The following is a 15,319-nucleotide window of genomic DNA, read 5'->3' as shown; positions in this document are numbered from 1 at the left end:
TTAGTGTGTTCACTGTAAACATACAGTATGCATGGGCTGCATGGATCAGTCAATGGAAATCAAGAGAGCCTCTAAAATATATCTGAGCCATTTGATCTGACTCCTTAAACGTCGAATCAATTCAGAGATTATTGTGATTTAGCAGAATTTTTTAATCTCTAATCCACTCATTTGTATAATGAACTCAACAGCTCTCACGTGTCAATAGAGCCACAGGAATAATCATTGTTTGAGAGCTGTCAACCACACAGTCAACGACAGTCGCACTTATCCTGCTTACCTAGCCATAACAGCACTTTTTTCAAATTAATTAATATTTTTATCACACTATACAAATGTTTTTACATGACACTTATGCCATAGTGATAAGTGTATGGTCCCTTGAAGTTTTTCTTGGCATTCTTCATTTCCTGTAAAAGTATAAGAGACTGATGATGACTCACTTGCACTTGAGGGTGTATATTAATTTTACACATTATCTGATTTTGTTATGTCTTTCCCTTCCTCCTGTGTCTCATAAGTTACCTGAGTAGTCATCATAGGTTGAATTAAAAGGTGTGAAACCACCAAAGTCTGTCTGTTCCACCAGTGACAAGAATGGATCAATCCTGGACGGCTTATCAGAATCAGAATCAGAATCAGAAATACTTTATTGATCCCCGGGGGGAAATTGTTTTCGTTCCAGGTGCTCCATGTATACTCAAAAAGACAGAAATACTAATAAGGTAAAGTAGTGAGCGTAAAAAATAAAAATAAAAAATATAAGATAAAAAACCTAATAAATTCTAAACATTAATGTACATTCAAGTCAAGTCCTGGCAAGTGGAGACTAAAGTCATATATAATACAACTTGTACCATGTGCAGTAAAATCTTGTCTGAATAAATCCAATATGGATAAGATTACAAGACAATATACACTGATAGTTACTGCAACTAAGAGAAAATCAGCTTCCGCACTGTCTATGGGAGTTTTTGAAGAGGTCTTTTGATGCATTCTACACAACTGATATGCACTCAATCTATACAGTGTACCATGACACCTTTTATTAGCTGCTCACACTTAAAGATCTTCACTTTTTGCATTCTTCCTGTTTACCAAAAGTCCACAATTAGCTGGGCAACCCTGCTATAAATATAAACATGTGCTTTCTAGCATCACCACTTAAGAACTGCAATTTGCTAGTGCAAAAGTAGCAACCACTGATTTAGAAAAGCAACTTAAGGCAAATGAAATTAGCAGCACACAGTGTGTGTGTATGTGTGTTTGTGTGTTCATTCTCCTGCCTCTACACTGCCATGACTTCTATCTTGTTCACTTCTTGGCCTCGCTGTACCTGCCAATATGTGCCAGTCTAACAAATATAAATGGGCACATTTTGGTGCCAAGAAATCCTCTGGACTAATTGTCCTCACAACTTCAAGAACTATGTATAAAGAAGGTGTGTGAGTGTGTGTGTGTGTGTAGAGACTATGCGTATGATAAAGTTGTCAAGCCTGTCATACACCCCCATGAAATTGATTAATTTCCAGGCTATATTTAAAATACAGTGTTGATGTCTATGCTGTCGTAAAGAACAGTTGTTATTACTAACCTTGCCACTGAATAATATTGATTGTGTGATGTGTGATTTTGAGTCACCTACAGTATATCTTTAATTGGCCATATGTCCTGCTGTTTCAGCCTGCATCCATTCTACACTTGGGAGGTGATTAGTACACTCCTGCTGCCCACTGCTTCTGTGGGGAATTTACTTCAGCCACCAACACCACCACAATGCAACACATGCCAGGACTGGCCGGACTGGGCAGATTGTACAGGTTAATAAAAGGTCACTACGCATGTGTATGTATATATACAGGGATGGAAAAGGGTGTGTGTGTGTGTGTGTGTGTGTGTCAGTGGCTGTGTGTGTGGATGCCAACATGGGATTTCAGAGGCTCTGACAACTTAATTAACTAGATCCAGGCAAGTGACATAAAGACCTAATTAACCACACTGACATAACTGGGTCGCCATCAACAATCGTCCCACACTGATGTTCTAAAAGACACATTGGATAAAAAGCATAACTTTTATCTACACAAAATCAATAAAGACCTTTTGTTTGTCCAATTTAATAACAACAAAACAACATTAACACGGAAATCATATTTGGAAGTGTTTTAATATGTATAAAAAAAAGTTTTTTTTTCTTTTCAGTTCTGAAAAGTATAAAAACTTAAATGTTGACTCTAGACTGACTTTGTAAGCTTCTCCTTCTAGATCATATCTTTATATTGGTACATATAATCTTGTAAACTGAGACAAAAAATGTGTCTGCAGGATCAGAGAATTCTCAAAGGTCTTGCACATGGAAAGAACTAGGACTTTATTCTTGAAAGAGTTGTACCACTAGGAATTAAAATCTAGTTGGGCACTGAAGAATAAGTATATATATACAACAGAAAAAAAATCCCCTGATGTGCAGTAGAGCGTGAGAAATAGCAAAGCGCTCTCCAAGGTGTCCTACACAGACAGAATTGGGACACAGGAGGACACCCAGTTGGACTGGAACGGGCCTACAGAAGCCTATTTATAACCTACTACTCCACTGCACCTTGGTACACTTCCACTGGATGATGCATGACATGCACATATGATACTCGAGTATAAGTGTACTCAGCTGTGACTTCTGAATATGATGTTCTTGAATTATTTCACGATACAGCATTTATTTTGCAACTTCAACTCACAGGCTTTTTCAGGTCCATGATAACATGATACTACAGAATGTCCCTGAAAACTAAAATACATCAACAAAGTTAATGGCTCACTTTCAGCAACCTTATTAATGATAGAAAGGAGAGGACGAAAAGAGGGGAACACGTGTAAGCAGGTAAAATGAAGGGGAGGAGAGACAGTGAAGGAGAGGCAAAAAAAGAAGTTGCTCAGCACTAAAGGAGGTCACAGATGTGCTGAACAGAAACCTTGCATCAGTGCATGCACACACACACAGTGTTACCTCTGAGAGTTAACACAGGTGCAGATGCTTCAGAGTGATCTATTAGACTCACCCTCTCATGTCAACATTCAAGTGTGGAGAGACAGAGAGAGAGAGGGAAAGATGGATGGGGAACAATCTCAAGAGGGCCGGATAAAGAAAAGGTATTTCCACGGCAACGGTGACGGGAGGAGAGGCAGGGAGTTAGGGAGGCTGTGATTATGGTGAAGGAGGATGAGGAAACAGGGAATACAGACCATGAGCAGATACCTGTGGGTGATCCATTAAAGCTAAGTCGACAATGTCAACAAATAGGGAGAGAGAGAGAGAGCGTGTGAATGAAGAGGGAGAAAGAGTGCACTGGAATGAAAAGTACAAATGAAAAGGTAATAGGGAGGTAAGGGAGACTGAGTCAGACAGAGCGATTTGGAATTTCCATACAATGTCAACAATTAGGGAAAGAAAGATGAGGGGAGCTGAAGGAGACTAAGGTGCTGAATGGGGACTAGTAGGAAAAGATATACAGGGGTAATCCATTAGGCCTAACACTTGGGAAAACAAAAGCAGGAAAGTAAAAGTCATGTGAGGAATGCAAGGGAGAGAAGGAAGGCAAAGAGAGAGAAAAAAAACAGGAGAGGAGGAAGTCAGTGAGGGTAATAATTTACCTCAGAACCCCTGTCACAAAATGAGGTTTGTGTGTGTAAGAAAAAACACCAGTGATTCCAGCTACTGTTAACTTTCTGAAAGCACCCCTCTAAGAAGCAGGACCAGACATTACATAGATGGACTTCCACTGTGGCAGATTGATAGATGGGCTGCACTTTGGAGGCGTGGTGCGGGTGGCTTGTGATGTGCAGAAAGCGAAGGAAGCAGAGAAGGAGGCCAGTGGGTTGGAAGTGAAAGTTCAGAAACCATGAGAGCATGTGACATCACCATGACACTGGAAGACAGTCTGGCTCCTTATTTAAAGCGGTGTGATGCAGAACTTAAAAGCCTGAGAGTGAAGATGATCACATCCATTAGCTGTAGTCATAAGGTCTTTAATTTCAACATAAGACTTTCTAACCAGACAATTTGCATTATTGCAATTTGCATTTCAGATTAGAAAACATATGAAAGCAGATGCTATTTGCAGGGCGATGGAGCCAATCTGACTGTTTACATTATAGTAGAAAGAATCTATAACAAGAACTGTTATTTACACACAACAGAAAGACTTTCTAGCATATAGTTATTGTTATGAAGTAAGTTATTTTAACCTAAATAACAGCAATGTTGACTTTCGACTTTTAATGGGCAGCAAAGGGTGTATATGAGTTGATGTCCTAATCAAAACTAACAACAAATATCTCTACAGAGTCAGAGTCAGAGAGTTTTTGGGGGGCAGGCATGGGGGACAACCAGGCCACAGAGGTCTGAATCTTGACTTGATCGGGGAGAAGATGTCATTTAAATTTAGACTTTTTTCCATGTCATGTAGTATTTCAAGTATGCATACATTAGGGATGCTTTAACAAATAATCATTTGTAAAAACATACAAGTCTCTGCTCACTGAATTTGAGATCAAGGGAACAAGAAAAACAGGCAATTAGAAACATAGGCAAAAAAATAAATAAATAAACTTGGCTCTAAGGAGAAAAAAGCATCAGGACTGTGATAGCAGCAGTGGTGGCTGAAGTGAGGGGAGGTGGGGTTGGTGGTGGGGAGGCAGAGATGACAGTTTGGGGTGAGAGTGTTAGAGGATGGAAAGTTGAAATGAGACCCTGGGCTCTAATCATTAGAGGAAGAGGCAAGACGAAAAACATCCAAATCCACTCAACAGCTCAGACACGTCGAGGGACACGTTTCCCCAAACAGATGCTGACCCAGTAACAGCTGGAATCAGAATCAACACCTCAAACATCACCGAGGCAAAGTTCAGAAGGGAAACACGTTCTACTTATAATAATAGTGGAGATGAAAGTTAGAAAATTAAAAGATGAAACTTTATTTTAAATCTCTTCGATTCTAATATAGCATGCTGTACTTTTAGTTCTCGCATGGAACAAGAAGATATTTGTTCTAGATGTAATTCTCAGCATAGAGACTTCTGCTTGATTAAACATGGGGAGCGGTTTTTCTTCACAGATTTATGGATTTGAATCAAGTGATTATTTATGGATCATAACCTTTGTGTAAGATCATATTGAAACATTTTCACAATTACTCAAAAACAATAATAAATGTGCTTGAGCAGTCACATTAAGTGCCCCTCTGAGATTTGATAAAGTTTCCTTAAGTCTTTAGAGGCACTTTGTGTTGCCTAACTGACTTCCCTAGTTGCTGTGAGCCAGTGTTGAAATGATTGACAGGTTGTTAAATTATAGGGCGGCCCCGTGCATGGTTATGGGTCAGTGCGGTAAAAGTGTTGAAGCACTCTGTATACATGTCTCTGTTGCTTTCTTTATTTCTCTGGACAGTGATGTATTTTGCCTTTCCTGCCGAACCCCTCCAGTCTGCTAAGTACTTTAACATCACTAATGGCAACAACAGAAGACCAAGAAAGAGAGAGAGGGAGGAGGGACGAAAGGTGAAAGATGCAAACAAGCAGAGACAAGGACAAAGAAATATAGAAGACGGGAATAGTGCTGTACAAAATGAGAGCAGGGGGAGAGAACACACCACGGGACATGACTAAAGATTGTTTAAGTGTTTCAGTCCACACCTGTACACTCTGAATCATCTCTTTGGCAAGCTGTGCCTTCTTCAACGTACACAACCTGACCTAATTTTGATTTATTTTAGACTTTCCGTGCAGATACTTATGTACCCCAATTACAATAAACAATTTTGATTTCTTAGGATTATGCAAATAGGAAATTGTGTTCAAAGCAATTAGATTAATTCAATCAGAAGGTGAACATTTGGGGATTTTAACAAGGAGCGAGTCTGTTTTCTTTTCATGGTCAGAGCTAATTTATCCCTTATTTCCTCTTATTCACTTCTGACTGTTCTCACCCTCACCAGGAATATGAGGTATGTCCTCAAAAGTTCTTTCACACAGCAATGACATCCTGTACCTCCGTGTATTTCAAGGTCTTTCTGTCTTTTTTCTATTTTTTTGGTGTTGGCTCATGTTGAAGGAGAGACTTTTGTAAGAGGTGCCGACCTTTCTTCAGGATAAAATCACACATATTTAACAAGGTCGGAAAGAAAACTATTATAAAATATGTGCACTTATTCTTAAGAAAGTCAAATGGTCAAATGAATATATATATATATATATATGTGTGTGTGTACATGTGGATATGTACATGTGGATGCATGCATGTACATGTACAGTATACAGTATATATGTGTTAGTAGGAAGCTAACCCTTTTATACTTGTATAACCTACATTAGGATCGTGTGTGTGTGTGTGTGTGTGCATGTCAAAGCTGATTCACTCTACAGTGTAGGAGTGCTGATGACACTCTATAATCATTAAAGCATGAAGAGGCTCTGAGCTGATTGGGGGCATGCTAATCCTTTTTAATTGACTCTCCAGCTCTCCAGTGCTATTAAAACCACCCAATAACAAAATCAGCTTTGCTTTATTAGCCCGGTCAGCTGAACTATTAGAGACCTCCACATTTGTTTGTGTTGCATTTTGCTGATGGATGTACAGTGAGCACAGTAAACAAACAACAAAATGGGTAATATGCCTCATCTAGAAAATATTGTTGTTTTAATACAATGACCTTTTAATTTCCATTTAGACCATAAATAATTTGCATGGATATGTTGAGAAAATAGTTGTTGAAATTTGGTTTTCTTTCTTACTTTATGGACAAGTATAGGAAAAATATTTTTGACAATATGAAAATTAACGACCACAAAAAACAACACATCTTTGGAACAATTTGTAAGGCTGCACATCAAAGATATTACAAACGAAAACACCAGATTATATGAGCCTCTCTAGGAGCATCCTCTCTCTGAGTGCTGCATGTCTGTCTCTGCCAGGTCATATTAAAATAGCCTATAGTCATCTACCTTTGAAAGAATTATCCTTCTGAAGCCAGCGAGGCATCAATTGTGCCAAGAGCCTCTTGGCAGTGTTTGATTATGTTTCTTTACAAAGCGACGGTTTAAGCTGTATCGAGGTTGATACAAGCTCAGAAAAAAATAATGTAGTTAGATTTGATTTTCACACCAACAAACACATGTCAAAAAGCAGTTAACGGATGGCTGTTTCAATCATGGTGCATGGTAGACATGTCTACAAACATAGATCATACAGTTATTATCTGATGACATTCAGTTAGCAATAGTCAAATGTATAAAAAAGGTATTAATTGCACTGACAATGACCTCTTTTAGTAAGTCACTAAAGACTATTTAACTGTGAAGTGCTGTAAGTGTAAAGCAATTAATTGGTAGCAATTATTCAAAGGCCTGGCTTATTAAACTTTTTTCAGTCTCATTCCCAAATGAGGAACTTACTGTCCCAATTGCTGTACTAGTTAAGTATATAAAATTATCTCACAATTCTTGCCAGCTGTAAGACTGAGAACTATATTTACTTGCTGAACCACTCCACAAATAATTACTCCATGTTTTTTATATATATATTATATTTTATATATATATTCCACTAAACAGGCCTTACATGTTTCAGAGTCTGGTGCACAATCCAAAAGTTTGCAGTCCTAAAAGACTTACAAGGTCTAACAACTTATAAAACTCGACAGAACAGAGCAGAGTTTTGTTATTTGACACCGTTGCACCCTGTGTCAAAACAGTGTGTTCATTCATCCATGACAACACTGTCAGGATTGCCGAGGGCAGCATGGGTAGCTGTCTGACAATGCAGTATATTCTACACTGTCATGTCACCATCAATCCAGAGCTTTGTCTTCTACTCTGTCAAGACAGACAGGGGGCATGAGGACGACTGAGAGACTGTGAGAGTGACAAAGATACTGAGTGAAAAACAAAAAAAAAGTCCACGTGGGAGACGAGAGACAATAACAACAGTGAGACAAATCAAACTGAAAGTGAGACAGAAAGGGGGCAGAGAAATGGGAAGATGTAAGGTTTTCAACTGGCAATGATTCCTCCAAATGTTGTTGTTGGATGATGGTATTAATCCATTGTCATGGGAACTGAGGTTTATGGCACATGCAGCATCATTACTGTTTACATTTTTGTCATTTCCGCCTGTGTTGTTTTAAGTTTAGGCACCAAAAATCTAAGTACACCAAACTTCCACCTCTTATCTACTACACCATGGTTGTTCCTGAGGTTTCATGTCGAACTACCACACGTGGGTCAATATCTACTTCAACAATTTCACATTAAGGACTCAATGTCTAAATGGATGTTTCCCTAAAGGACAGAATACAAGTAAAAATAGCAGGCAGGAAAAGAGAGAATTGGAACCAACAGACCCAATAAAACAAGAGTTAGAGGTCAACATTTCAGTTCTAAGACTTTTAATATTTTTTCCATGTCACTGACAGAAATACATTAGAATGAGTTAATTGCAAAGGCAGAATCTCCCATAAGTCTCTGCCAAAGCTTTTGAACAGGTAATGAAAGGGAAGGGAAGGTTTTCCTAATTTGGTGTGTGTGTGTGTTGGGGGAGGGGGGGGGTGTCTACACAAACGCCTTCATTATCTCCTACCCTCAGAGTTCTGAGTCAAGCGCCCACTCAGCCCTCCATGCGCACAAAAGAACAAAGTCCTAGTTTCAAAAAGACTCAAACCTCAGACCACAAAGGACTGAAAAGTATGATCACTGCCCTGCACACTTCCTGTCCTCCCTCAGGAGGAAAGAAAATGATGCAGGTTGAGTTGTCAGTTGAGGAACAAAAATATAGAGTGACTATATGTAATGAGAAGGTTCCCGCTTTGAATTTTGATTGATAGTTTCTTTAAATGGCTTCGGCGAAAGCGCTATATGTGTTTTTCTGTAAGTGCGTGTAGTTACAGGCACTGTGAAAGTAGAAATAGCAAAAACGCTTCCCCGTCTGTGAGAAAACCAAGATAAACATCTTGGTTTTCATAGAAGGTTCCAGTTAAAATCTGTAAACAATGCCTGCACTCGAAAATCAGCATTGTATGGTGGAAAAAAAAGGGAGTTAAAAAAAAATTATTTGTTTGCAAAATATATTGCAAACAAATTCTTTTTTTTAACTCCCTTTTTTTTTTTACAAAGAATATATTTAAGTCTAGACAGAACCAGTGAGCGGAACCGAATGGAACTGAAGTGAGAAAACCAGCAAAACGTACACAGATTTTATGACTGTATAAAGAGAGAGTGTACTCAAAAGGAATAAAATAGTCAAGTCTGGAGGCTTCCTAATGGAAAAGTCACATTTCTGATGCAGTTCTACACAGTCTGCTGGCTTTGGAGTGGGATCTGACTAATGCCTGAATTTACTGACATAGCTTATCACTGGATGAGCAGTCTCCCAAGGCTTCAGAAATCACACACACACACACACACACATATGCTTTTTTCTCCTTGTGTGCGAGCAATTGTGACACTATCTTTTTTGAAAATACAGTGGTTATAAAAAGACCTGCACTGTTGTATGCTCATAAAGGACAGATAAATAATGCTACATGTGCATGCATCCCCAACAGTGAGTCATGTGTACACACATCATTAGATAATGATCATAATCCCTTTTTAACATCCACCCGCAACACAGTCAACACCAGAACCAGACAAAAGCTGTTCTTCCTCATCTGCCCCATTTGTAAATTACTCTGTGGTGATAGACCACCACAACAGCATTTTAATAATCTTAACACCATTTCAATAATTCATCCAGGTAGTTGGAATTAAAGAGAGAGAGAGATTGCTGACTAATCTGTGGATTTACGGTGATGATTTCTGACAGAGGTTGAGGATCAAGGTAAAATGTGATGGGAGATGAGCTGTGGGGCTTACTATGTTCGCTCAAAGAGGATTAAGGTAAGGATCTATTGGGGAAGCAGCATTACATAAATTGTTTTTGTGCACAACACCACACACACACACACACACGCTCACACACAGGTACACACTCGTCTGGAGAATTGCTAGAATGAAAACAACTTTGCTGGTGGTCATGCTATTGCCTGTAAGGAAATATCAAATGCTTTACTTGATATTAAAATGTCTATCTATAGATCATTCTAATCCCTCTGCTTTATTCAATTATATTTATTCAGACAGATTTATACACATGTAAAAAATGCCGGTCAACATGCTTTATTTCACTGGATGAAAGATGTATTTCATCATATCCATTGACAAAATTGGAAAAACATCCAGCTAAACACACATTTAAGATGTGCAAGTGGTTAATCTTGAAGAATATCGTGAACACTGTATGCTCTAGAAGGCACAGAAGAACATTGAGCTTGGATGGGGTTTGAAAGAAGTGCTTCTATATCTGGACACAGGGAGAGAGCATGTCTTAGTTGTTAGACAGTTTAATTCACACTGTCACCTTCACTGTCCGTTTAAAGCACTCCACTGGCACCAGAGTTATAACCTCCAGATAGATTCTGCTAGTAAACGTCATCATATGACACATTAACAATGGTGACCGCAGGGACCAGTAAGAACTGTGCGTACAGTATACTGTGCGAGTGTGAGAATGAGGGAGCCGTTAGCATTTTAGCCGTACTGTGCCACTGATGTCTTCTGACAGAAAAGTCTGCTATGATTTGCATCACAAAGTCACACACACTCACAGAGCACACACAAGCAAGGGTAATTACACAAACGTACACGTCCAGACTTATTCCGCACCGGGTAACATGGAAAGTCATTCACAAAAAATGACACTGATGGCCACAGAGGGAGAGGAGTGCATGTGTGTGTGTGTTTAAGGCGTGGCTCAGCCTCCAGGGTTCACATTAACTGTTCTGTACTTCATGAATGTCCTGGCTACCTCCTGTGTGTGTCTGTATGTGTGTGTGTGTGTCAAAAGCCCCTGCAACCTTGGTCTTGCTTAAGATCAATTTGTATCTATTGCCATTGAATGGCAAATATCTTTTCTTTTTTAAATCACTGACATTATACACTTGTACAGAAGCCGCATTATGATCTATGGTAAAGAGTGATCAGCAAAAACTGATTGAATTAATTCATTAAAAACTGAAGATTATCATATCAATTCTCTGCTGTGGCTCATCACCCTGGTAAAAAAAGAAAGAGATATTTGCCTTGACACCTACATTATTTAAAGAGTGGGAGGGATCCATCTCAGAGTTCACATAACTCCAAATTCAGCCTAATATATAGGCAAAGAGGGTGAAAACAAAAACGACTGAGGGTGGCTGCAGCTGATGAATCCAAATGGTCACACCCTAAATCTTTAGAACTGAAAGATTACATCACAACAGATAATGTAGACAGTGATCAGGAGCCATTTTCTAAGTGAATAACTTGCACTAATTTAGGGTGTGGATTGAGTGTTTAAGAATGTGACAGGAGCTTGACCAGGCTCCAAAAACAGATCTGGTTACTGTCTGACTTTGTGTGTGTGTGTATGTGTGTTTGTGTTTGTGTCTGTTAGGTGTAGACACGCGGAGGGCCTGTCACCACACACTGATGTGTTTATTTCACTGCAGCTGGGGTAATCACTCACACACAGAGACAGACGCAGACAAGCATCCTCACAAAAATTCACGCACACACACACTAATCCATAACTCCACCTGCTGCGTACAGTCCTCTGACTCCTGCCTGGCCTTTGGGGTCACTCCGACGCTTTTAAGTTTTAAAGACGAATGTATTCTTGCTGTCGTCTCCGGCCTCCATGTCTCTTAATGACCTTTACAACGTTTGTGCAGAAAATATGCAGTCAAATTGTCAGTGGCTCATATTTCACAGTTTCAAAAGAAATGTATGAAAAAAGGAACACAATAATGCAGAAACTAACTGAGAACAGTTTTCATTGAAAGTGAACATTGTGCTGCACCTGTTGCAAGTACTCTGAATTTACCGTCTGTGTCCATAAAGCCTTTCCTGTTGAACTGCTGAACCCTCCCTGCTGAATCCAATAGCTTTCCATCAGCCTTTAAAGGCTTTCCATCACAGTCTAAAGAGATTTAGATTTGTCTCAAGGATTTCACAATGCTTCAAATTGTGTCTCTCTGGAGCTTTAGATTGAAAAACCCTGAAAGTGAGAGAGGAAAAAAAACATGTAGAGGAGACGGACTGTTGACAAGAGTTGCTTCCTGTCAGAGGAGAGTGAAAAGGAAGTAATGGTGGGTCTGCGTGTAGCCATTTTCTTTGCAATCTTGGATTAGTTTGACCCCGACCTCTGAAGGCTAGCAGTTGTGCAGCAGTTAAAATGCTCTCTGGCTAATCTCTCCTTTGGTGTGTGCATTTCTTTAAGGCTGTATCTGTATGTTGTTTAGGGAGTCAAGGCTTTGGCGCAGCATGCTGACAGCCATGTGATGCCAGCTGTGCAATAAAGATGTGGGTATCACATATCAGGGCACCGACCCCATCACATTGACAACTTTACAGCCATCGTCAACTGGCCGACACGGCGACCGCGTCCACTAATATTAGAACGTTTTTAGAGGGGTCACATGACACCAGCAACGAAAGCTGTCAATCAAACAAAACAGAAACATAAAAGTTGGTTGTCTGTGTGTAAGGGGGGGCAAATGAAAGAGGAAATGTAAAAAGCAAAGAGAATGGATGTGATAAGGACAAAGAGTAATAGAAAGCCAGAAAAGATAGGGGAAAAAAAAGAAAAAAAGAAACGTCAGGGCTGCAACCTGAGGTCATCAGCAGGTTTTAAACCTAAATCCCTCTAATCAGCTTCAGCAGACAGGGGAGACAGACCAATCCATTTGCCCCGAGATCCCATTATGACACCAGAAAAAGGAATGGAAAAGGTAGCAAATTGAACACACTTGAAAAATGTGTGTTTGTGTGTCTGCCCAGAATGTTTGTACTGTAAAACTTCAAATAATAGCCGAGTCCCAAACTGACACCGGCCCTCTTTACAGGCCCGGTCCGATTATGGATTTGGACATATAAAGGCCGGCCTCAATTATAAGCCGGGTCTGATTTTCTCATAAGGTAAGGAGCAAATATATAACTATAAATATAACATAAAAAAACAACAATTTATGCCAACGTGTGACATGTCACAAACACACTCGCATCAGCTACAACCTGCCTTTGTTTACCGGTACTCCACACCCTGTTCTCAGATGGCGAGGGCCACCATGGCGACAACGAGAAGGAAGTACGATATTAAATTTAATTTTGTCAAATATGCAGAAGAAAATTCAGGAGAAGCAGCGGCAAGATGTTTTTCGATTGATCCAAAGAAGGTGAGAGAATGGAGAAAAATTAAGGCTGAACTTCAACGTCTGTCTGATGAAGACAGTAAGAGGGCCAGACTGCATGGTGGAGGGAGAAAAAAGCGAAGACCTGGAGACCTGAAAACGAGCAAATGAATCCACGGCATGTGGGCGAAACATCTTCGAGTCACTCGAAAGATGATAAGGATTAAGGCTAAAGTGTACGATGACATTAATGATGGAAGGGATGTGGACAACTTTTCAGCTCTGGATGGCTTTTTCACCAGAATAATTAAAGGCCTGCCCTAAACAGCTGCCTGTCCCAAATATAAGCAGGGACATTTTTGTGATTTAGGCAATAAAGGCCCAGGCTATTTGAAGTTTTACAGTATGTGTGTGTCTGTGCGTTAATGTTTTCAAACTGTACAAAGAAATGCAGATATGAGGAGTAGTAATGACTCATCAGTGTGGGGATTGAAAGTGTGTGGCCACAGTGGGTGACAAAAGAGCCCCGATGTTTGTGTGTCAGTGTCTTTGTGGCTCCTACTGATGTCACAAATCCAGCCAATTTATCTGCTTGATTTCCCTCAAAAGAAGAATTAGAGATTAGAAGTGAAAAGAATGGGACTGCTTGTTTCCCACCACTCATCTTTCTGTGTTGTCTCCCTCCACCCCACATTCATCTCGTCCTCCCTCTCTTCGTATGCTGAGAGCCTCCCTCGCCCCCTCTCCTTCAGTTTCTCTCTCACCTTCTCTCTCAGGGGAGCTGTGTACTTAGGCGCAATTGAAAACGACTATCAAACCCTGAGTAGTGAAACCTGATTCACAGACTCCTTATCCAGTAGTGCAGCCTTCTCCGAGAGCTGTGCAGCTCTTCCCCAGTGGCCAGCTAAATGAAATTATGTATTTTTTATCCGTTCAGGTGGGAACACAGCCAGATGGATTAAAAAAAAAAACAGTAAAGAACAATCTGAATTGTAAATGGCTTCGCTGTAGTTATGACCCTCGGGAAGTGGAAGTGACGTGTGGGATGTTTACAGTGCGACACGTTTGATGAGCAAAGAAAAATGTCGACGTGCTGACAATGTGCTTGAGGCGTACAATATTATCTTACACAGCAGAGGCTGGTCTGCAAATGTGTGAATATCATGGGTCATGACATAAACAGGTTCCACCACCCTCATTTTTTACTGTTTGAAAGGACTAAAGATTTTAGACCTATTTATAATGTACAGTATGAATGTGAGCTTGTAAAAATATTTTACTTCTTTTGGAGTCCAAGTCAAGTAGCAAAAGTAAAAGAGCAATAAAGATGTAAAATAGAGAGATATAGGCAGGAGCTCTGCAGTCACTGGGGTTTTCTTCATGTAACTTGTGCTCAAATTGGCTCTCTGGGGAAACTTAAGTCTAAGTTTAAACTTCGGATCTTTGGATGAGTGTATCTCAGTGCAGCAGTGCTTTCAAACACCTGCCAGTCAGAGCAGGATGCAGGCTGTTCTCCTCATTTCCCTCCCGTGACAGTTTCAACACCAGTGTTGTTGCATAATGCAAAACAATACCTTATATTTTGTAAAAATGTTGCGGAGAAGTCCTTTTTTTAAAATAAAAAAAATGAATTTATTGCTATCCTTTAGTCTCTTTTTAGTCGTACAGTTGCCAGAGTTGCTGCTGGTAGGATCTGTTTTGTTTTGGAGATATCAAGTCTCATTCAGACACAACACTAGTCAGAAAAGGCTATTTAACAAAACGCGTCACCAGGGGGAAAAGACATTTTTATTCAGCGCACTCATTCAACCAGTGACTGCAGACTGTGAAGGAGTGCACACACCCATCAAACCACTCTGTTCTGCTGCCTGTCGTTCAAAGTTCCAGGCAATTTTCAAAAAGTGTCACATCTGTAATAACTGACTTTTCTCTGGCACTTTCAAGTTACTTCCACTTGATGACTTCTATTTTTGAATCTTTTTTACATCCTCTGTGTTGTCTTCATTCTGTCATCCCCTCTCTTCAATCACTGCCTTGTTCTGCTCCAGCAGTCCTCTCAC

General features: G+C 39.9%; 1 protein-coding gene across 1 annotated transcript in view; it reads right to left on the bottom strand.

Annotated features, from left to right (window-relative positions):
* The window catches only part of unc5ca (unc-5 netrin receptor Ca), a 150,066-nt gene that overhangs the window by 35,846 nt on the left and 98,901 nt on the right, over nt 1–15,319 (bottom strand). The window lies entirely within an intron of this gene.

Source organism: Parambassis ranga, chromosome 9 (genome assembly GCF_900634625.1).
Source record: "Parambassis ranga chromosome 9, fParRan2.1, whole genome shotgun sequence".
NCBI classification, from domain to species: domain Eukaryota; kingdom Metazoa; phylum Chordata; class Actinopteri; family Ambassidae; genus Parambassis; species Parambassis ranga.
Note: the sequence above shows the minus strand (reverse complement) of the source record. Positions and strands in the feature narration are given on the sequence as shown.